Here is an 8,555-nt window from a genome sequence, read left to right as displayed (position 1 = left end):
TTTTAGTGTTCAAACCAAGACGATTTTGGTTCGAATGCTTTGTATTTTAGTCATTCGATACTAATGGCAGTTCGAACAAAGGAATATGTAGAATCCGATTCATAATTAAAGAAAAGGACAATTCATAATTAAATAAATTTTACAAAACATGAAGTGTCCATACAAAAAACTAAAAAATTGCAAAAGATATATACACTGTAGCAAACTCTGGATCTCCATACACATGAGTCTTAGAGATGCTAGCAAACTCTATATGTAAGTCAAAGATAACACGCTGAACCTCCATACACACTACAACAATCGTTTTTATTGTCTGTGTATGACTCTCTACACATATTATATTTGCAATCTCCTCACGAATAGTAGTGCATGATGCCTCATGTGTAAAGGCCTCATCTTATACGCCATGATCTCTCGGGTATGCATCTCTATAAATTTCGACTTTTCTGTAGTGGGAGCACAAGGCCTAAATTTTGAGTGTACAGTGCTGCATGACAAAGTGGATGAGTTAATTGGCCCAATTAGCTCCCAAGCACACTCAACAACATCTAGCTAGACCCCATCGCCAACAAAACTCCTCATGCGCCACGCGTATCATAAAGGTGCCTAGTGCTTGCTATAATAATCCCTCCATAGAGTGGGACGAGTTGTTACATTTCATCCTGCTTTTTTTTTTTCCCTAATAAAGCAACAGTTTATAAAAGAGACCTATTTATCATGCTAAATTTAGAAAAGGGACCTTCCCAGTTTCTATCATATTTTAAAGTCACAAAATAACCTATTTGTCAAAGCATGGAATGGTCCCATTAATTACAAATTTAAAAACTATAATTGTCCCCTGGATAGAAACATCTACCCGGTTCACAAAAAAAAAAACCACTTTGTCTCAAAATACATGCCCCAAAATTAGTTTTACAACTCAACCAAAATAATCCAACATCAAATAAAAGAGACCCATCCCCAAGCTAAATCTAAGCATTCAGCTCCCCTTCCCTAGCAATGTCTTGCTCCACAGTTTTGTCCTCGAGATTTCTTGGACATTTAAGACTTTAACACAAATGTGATCTAATACTTAGTAAGTAGTACTCCAAGGATTTAAAATAACATATATCAACTATCATCTCTTTGAAAAGCCATACAAGGTTAAGACATTGAAATAAACATAAAACATCTAAATAAGCATTCAAGTTCAATTTTCACTTTTCTTTGACCAGTACACACTTTTACGCCATCTGTATTAGGGTTAGCGGTTTTTTAAATCTAATCTTTGCCCATAGCCAAGGGTTAGGAAATTCCTTAGTCATTGGGTACGCTACCAATGGGACCGATCCGGCATTGCAATCAACACCTTTCCTTTGGTACCATTTCATTTCATCATTAGCCATTTACATGTTTTCATACAAAATCCTCCATTTCTTTTCTTTCATTTCCTTTTCCACTCATAGCATTTCATCATCTTTCTTAGTCCAACGCAACATGCATTTTCTTTCATAAGAATGAATTTCACACTATACTTTTATAGGAAGGAAAATCACTATCTTTAAAGAAAACATGTGAATGATAAACCTCATGATCTAAACCTTTATTGTGCATGCTTTATATCATACATATACACACATTCATAATTTATTGGATACTTAACATAGGCTACCAAGAAGGTTTATACATAACATACATTTAGCTTTTCATCACATGAAGCTCTTGAATAAAGAAAGCGTTTAGTAGAAGAAAATTCCATGTCAGGTGCATGGTTGTAGCTACTTACCTTGGAGCTTCACTCTTGGTTCCCTTTGAACTTGAATAATTCCTATTCAATAAAATGAAATGAGTATATCAATATCCATTTCACCCTAAGCTTCACTAACCAAAACCCTTAACTAGACGCTCACTTTAATTCCAACAAGGAATTAAAGTACTTTCCTTAACTCCATTTCACTTAGGGAAAAACAACTACAAAACACAACCAAAACCCATTTAACTTCCCAACATACATGGCACTAAGCCAAAACATTAAAACTCTTCATTTCAAGCATTCTAAAGAAACTCATGAAAATGACTAATAACATACTTGTTGTCCAATAAAGGCCATTGGGTTTTCTACATGAAGGATAGATGGGAATTAGGGGTTTTGAATATACAAATGGTAGGAATTTATTTAGGAATGGAAAGGAACAAGGGAGCATCACAAATCTTGAATTTTCATCAAAGAGGGTATTTGACAGCTTTTTAATAACATGTGGGAACAAATTTAAACAAAAAGCTAAGGCTCACAAGATGGCTGATTTTTGTACCTTGTTTTTAATGGTTTTTCATACAAACAATTAACTTTAGTTGAGTAAAGGATGCAAATGAATAATGGAAATGAAATGGATTGTTTTAAGCCTCAAAAACAGAGTGCATAGAAGAATTTTCTGCTTTATCATGGACAGCTAGTAGTTTTAGTACATTCATGCTCTTAAATATCCCTCACTTAACCACAATCTCAACTCCATAATTAAATAATACTAGGGTTGTAGAAAACTTGAGAAAAGCATCACATTTTTTTGAAAATATAGCATAAACAGTAACTATAGTACTCGGCAACTCAAAAATTCCCAAAGCAAGCTTACTAGTTTAATTAAAATTCTTAATGGCTTACATAGGCTGTAAACCTTGAGGAAAGTATGTTTATAATTAAAAATCTCAAATACATTAACTTAACACATAAAACAAAGGATTAACATAATTAAAACATGATTTAAGCTCAAGAGAATACATGGAAAGATTACAACAAAAGTTCTTTGCAAAAACACATGGCTGAAACGAAAAACAGAGCATGGGTTCCATTTTTACCTTCCCAAGCTATGGTGCACGATGTTTGGGCTCTAGCTGTCTTTCTTCTACTCAGTTACCATCCAACTACAACAAATATTAGAGGGAACAAATGAGAAATCAATCTAGAAACCACTATATAACAATCGCCTAGCAACAGAAATTTGAAACCCAAAAATGTTGCCATGGGTTGCTTAGCACAAGACCAATCCTTATGAAATCTCGAGGACAAGAGCATTTCCTGGCTTATTCTTCCTTTCAAGATGCAAAATTAAGCATCAAATAAAGAAATGGAAGAGAAATTCGAAGGGCTGTAGGCTGGAAATAAAAGTAGAAAAGTTTTAGAAAACCCTTTATTACAATCTATCATAGAATTGAAATCCGTAATAAAAACTAAAATCAAGAAACTTACCTGTGTAATCTCCCTTCTTGGGGAAATTTTTGGCTGGATTACTCTTCAAAAATGAAGAGATGGTTGGAGAATTGTGGGGATGAAGCACAAGGGGAAGAAGAAACCGAAACAAGAGGCTTTCGTATAAAGCAAAGGTTTCTTCATATGTGCTTTAAAGTTTTTCAAGTGATCCACAGGATCCCTAGATCCGTTATACATGTCAATCTGAAGGACCTTGAATCTAGGCGGAAGTGGTACTGCCATCACCTCATCACTATAAGGAAGATCCGTCTCATTAAACAATTCCTCTACGGATGAGGAGCCTCCTAACATTTTCGCCATTTCTTCATACTTATCAACGAGACTTTTAAGTTCATCATGTAGCTTCCTCTTTTCCCAATCCTCAGCATCGGCTCCTCCTGTACTATGGGCGTCTCTCTCACCTTTCGTTTGTTCATAGTTAACTGGCGGCGTGGTAGCATGTTGTTGTTTTAACTCCTCATTTTCTTTTTTCAACTATTCTACTAGAGTTGTTGCCTTCCTTAACCTATCCTCTATGTCCCAATCTTGCTTCCATCTCTGCCGTGCTTGTTTCTAGATCTTTGTTTACCTGTGATTGCGTAGTAGTTGGCATGTGAAAATCATGTTGGAGTCTACATAAGTCCCATAGACAGCGCCACTAATAAGGACGTATTTCATACCACCAATCATATAGTTGACTTGCAACGAATAAAAGATCAGCATTGGTTGCCCTGGGGACACTCAGATGCCAAAATCAGAAATATAATATGCTAGTAAGTGTATGTAGGAGATGAAGTAAATCAAGTTTGTCTTTATTACCCCCCGAAAGCTATTTATAGAGGTATCAAAGGAAAAGATAACTATCCTCCATGAATATGTCTCCAATGGTTTTCTTTAATAGTTAGAGTGATCCCTTATATAGTAGCGGTGTTATCTAGTTAACATACCTGGGCTGCCATAGGCTATTGGGTTTACGGGTGTGATAGGTTTATAAATGTATTGGGCCCATAGATACCAAAGATCCCTTCCAGTTACCATGCTAATTTTCTTCGTGGTACACGTGGGAAATTAAGTGTTCATAACCATTCTCACTTTCATTCTTTTTCATTTCCAAGAATGCTAATCATCGATACGTGATTAACCTCTCAGCTTTCCAAGGGCCTTTTAGAATCTCATCATTGTATTTTTTTATTTATTTTTTATTTTTTTGCTTACTGTCCTCTCATTGTTCTTTTTGCTTACTGCCTTTTCCTGCTTCTTTTTGCTTACTACCTTTTCTTCTTTCTTGGTTTGCTGCCATTTGAAAAACTCCTCGGCAAATTCTTCTTTTATATTTTTACTCTTTACCTTGTTCTTGTTCTTGCAATTCTCTGTACTTCTTCATCAAATGGCTCTCCACGGTGCCTCCCTGATTCGTTCTACAATGGAAACCCCTCATAGGGCTTCTTCTTCTTCGGTAGCTTAATCTTCCAAAGGCTAGACAACCACTTCCTTCGAGGGATTTTCTTGGTGCTCAACCATTTCTACTAAGGAATTGACCAAATTTGAAACAAATTGTCGTGTTCCTGGGTCCATGGAACGAGTGATTCCCCTTGCGGATGCTGGTGCTATTAACGAAGAGGGTTTTTTTGGGCGTGTGGCCCTCACTGCTAGTTCTCTTACGAGTGGATTACGACTTCCATGTTGCCGCCCCATTTGTGATGTTCTCCACTTTCTTCAGATTTCTCTGGCCCAACTCTCCCTTCATGATTGGCGTGTACTGTTGTATTCTTGTGTAGTGTTTTGCATGGTGTTGGATCCCTTGGGGAAAAGGTAACCCGACTTGACGGCTTGTGAGTTCTTTTCCTTCTATTTCATGAACGAATTGCTAAGTAATATATGTAGCTCTCGTGTTCAAATGAATGGTCAACAGTTCGTAGCCTTTGAGCCCCGCCATTCTAATGCTAAATCTTGGAATAAAAAGTGTTTCTTTCTTGGTGGAAAGTGTTGGGAGTTTCCTTCTTCTAAGAAAAGCATCCTTGATTTCCTTGTTCAAGCCAACCGGGAAGAAATTCCTGACGATAAACACATTTTAATTGACCTTGGTGGTCATGAACTAGAACTCATTGACGCAATCCTTAATTGGGCTAAGGACCATGATAGTAAAACCAAAGATATTGCCCTATGGACTGACAAGTTTATGTCACCGTCCAACATTGATAGATTTCTTATTATGCTTGATCATTCCCATGTGAAGGGTTGAAAGCAAAAGGTGGTGAAGGTTTCTTCTAAGAAGAGGCCTACTTCACCGCCTTCTTCTAAAATCCCTGCCAAATGATCTCACCAAATGGATAGCAAGGGGCCTACCATTTGCCCAATCGAAGTTGTGAAAGGAGTGACTATTGACACATGCCTTCATGAAACTATTGGTTCTAGCATTGCACCCAATCTCCCAAGGGAAGTATCTAACACACCCTTATCGCCGCTCGATTCTCCACGCCTAAAAGACCTTGACAAGCTAATGAGCCAATCCATTATGGATTTGGCCGTAACTTTGGAGGATGAGCCGCCCATTGGTGATGCCTTTGAATTTCTGTCCCTTCTTGATTCTAAGCCTTTTGATGGCAAATGCAATTTTGGCATTTTTAGTGCCTTTTCTATGGGTGAAGTTGGGATCACAATTCCTAAGGTGAACCCTATTGGCACCAACTAGATTGCAAGCCCAATACCTTACCCTCCAGTACTTCCAAGGGCATGACCCCTCGGTCGGATAACGAGCACGTCTAACCCATTTGGTGGTGAACTAGAGGCTTCTAACTCCTAGGGAGGGGGTTAGGTTGGTGAATGGTAACTCAGCGTTGGGGAACAATGGAAGAGTGGAAGATGAAAGAGTGATTGATAGTAGTGAGGGTGAGCAAGATCTCACCGCCATTCTAGCTCATGATACTTCCACCTCTGAGGTAGAAATTGCCCTCATGGCAATCACGCCTAAGGAAGAAACCATGGACCCACTCGTTGTACCTAAACTGCATCCCTTGCAAAAAAAAAATGATACTTTTGGCCGCCCTGCCAAAGTGGAGGATGTGGGCCTGTTGTCTGTGGGTACTTCTTCTCTTGCTGAGGCCGTGACTGAGATGTCACACCATCTAAAGGACTTCCTCATGACGGTATGACTTTATTTATCTCACTACCTTTTTCTTATGTTTTTAGCTTGTTATTCCTTTGAATTTTGGTTACATTTTCCAGGGCGTAGATAATTAGGCGGCTTGGGTCATTTAGGATCGTCATGGCCTAGAATTTAAGGTTAAGGAGAGGTGCATTGCCTTTTACTCCAGGAAGGAGATGACTCGTCTGGTGGCTGAAACACCAATCTTTCTTGCCACGTTGAGAAGTTGTTGGCTTAGAGGGCTGAGCTAAATTACTACCTTGGTCAGGCTGATGGGCACATCCAATCCCTTGAATGCAAGCTCAATTTCCTTCGCAAGGAGGTGTCTGAGCTCTAAAGTGAGTTACTCCACCTCAAGTCCCTAAACGCCAAGCAAAGTTTGCCTTACGGCTTGCAGAATTTGAGCACAAGTTGGCTCGCGCCCAACTGAGTGATGCTAAGAAGGAGCTTGAATTTCTAATAAATGATTGGTGGTGTCTTAGCAACATTTCTCAAAATGTGCACAAGCATTGGTGACCTTAGAAAAGGGTCACGCACAACTCTCTCTCAAGCTCTCAAGAACCAAGGTGCCACATGAAGCTGCTTAGAGGGAGTTTAAGCTTTAATTATTTATCAATCAGGGAATGAGGAGCTCCGCAAGAGGTTTCATACTTGGAACTGTGAGGCTCTCGACACCAATCAAGATAGGTAGAACCAAACAGTGCGCTTGAACTTGGACGAGCTCGAACCCCTGCCATAGCTGTTTAATTTGTCGATTCCCTGGGTCAGAGGAGTATGCCTGGTGCTTTTATGAACTTGCCGCCACCCTCGTTGTCTTCTAAGCCTCTATCAACTCCTCTTTCTTGACCTGTAGATTTCAGCTTTTATCTTTTGGACATGTAAATTTATTTGTAAGGTCTTTCGATGCTATCATTTTGTTTAAAGTTTCGTTGGCACTTCCTTTTCTGCTATATACTTTGTCTTGAAAGAATACTTGTTTGTACACGGGCCGTCTCGTCATTGGTGGCTAAATGCAGGGGTCGTGGGGTCCATTGGCCTCCATGCCCATTTAGCTACACCGCAAGTCTTTGACTCATCACTAGTGGCTAAGTGTGGGGATCATGGGATCCATTAGCCTCCACTCCCATTTTGCTGCACAACGAGTCTTTAACTCATCACTGTGGCTAAGTATGGGGGTCGTGGAGTTTGTTGGCCTCCACACCCATTTTGCTGCATCTCAAGTCTTTGAATCGTCATTGGTGGCTAAGTATGGGGGTCGTAGGCTCTGTTGACCTCCACGCCCATTTCGCTACACTGCAAGTCTTAAACTCATCACTGGTGGCTAAGTGTGGGGGTCAGGGGGTGCGTTGACCTCCACGCCCATTTCGTTACACCACGAGTCTTTGACTCATCATTGGTGGCTAAGTATGGGGTCTTGGGGTCTATTGGCCTCCACACCCATTTTACTGCATCCTAAGTCTTTGACTCATCAATGGTGGCTAAGTGTGGGGGTCGTGGGGTACACTAACCTTCATGCCATTTCGCTGCAGCATGTGTCTTCAACTCATTACTAGTGGCTAAGTGTGGAGGTCGTGGGGTACATTGACCTCCATGCCCATTTCGTTGCACCACAAGTCTTTGACTCATCACTGGTGGCTAAGTGTGGTTGTCATGGGGTCTATTGGTCTCTACGCCCATTTCGCTGCAGTAGGGGGTTGTGGCGGTCTGTTGACCTCTACCCTCATTTTGCTACATTATGAGTCTTTGACTTGTCACTGGTGGCTAAGTTTGTTACTCCTATTTCTTTGAGAACAAGGTTGCCCACTTTAAAAGATCTAGGTTTCACCTATTTGTTGAATTAGTATTCTATCTTCCTTTTATGGCGAATGTTTTAGACCTCTGCCTCCACTCTCTTTTCTTCCAAAAGGTCGAGGTGCTCTTCCAACACTGTCATTTTTCCTTTGGCTTAAATGGAATATTCAGTGTGTGGGCATGCCTATCACTACTAGTGCGACTGATTCACTACCAAAGGCTAGAGAGAATGGCATTTCTCCTGTTGGGGTCTTTACAGTTGTTCCGTACGCCCATAGTACACCTGGAAGTTCTGTGTCCCATTCTCCTTTCCTCTATGCTAATTTTTTCTTCAGGATGTCGAGGAAAGATTTATTAGTTGACTCTACCTGGTCGTTAGCTTGTGGATGGCTGTGT

The 8,555-nt window shown here is 40.0% G+C and overlaps 1 long non-coding RNA gene across 1 annotated transcript; it reads right to left on the bottom strand.

The window, feature by feature from the left end:
* Positions 1 to 98: 98 nt before the first annotated feature.
* LOC122318256 lies at positions 99 to 3,857 on the bottom strand. The gene is made up of 3 exons (XR_006244775.1): positions 3,224 to 3,857; positions 2,833 to 2,898; positions 99 to 1,807 (listed from the first exon to the last, which is right to left on the bottom strand). It is a non-coding gene; the product is annotated as an uncharacterized LOC122318256 (long non-coding RNA).
* Between the last annotated feature and the right edge of the window lie 4,698 nt (positions 3,858 to 8,555).

Source organism: Carya illinoinensis, chromosome 8 (assembly GCF_018687715.1).
Source record: "Carya illinoinensis cultivar Pawnee chromosome 8, C.illinoinensisPawnee_v1, whole genome shotgun sequence".
In the NCBI taxonomy this organism is placed as follows: domain Eukaryota; kingdom Viridiplantae; phylum Streptophyta; class Magnoliopsida; order Fagales; family Juglandaceae; genus Carya; species Carya illinoinensis.
Note: the sequence above shows the minus strand (reverse complement) of the source record. Positions and strands in the feature narration are given on the sequence as shown.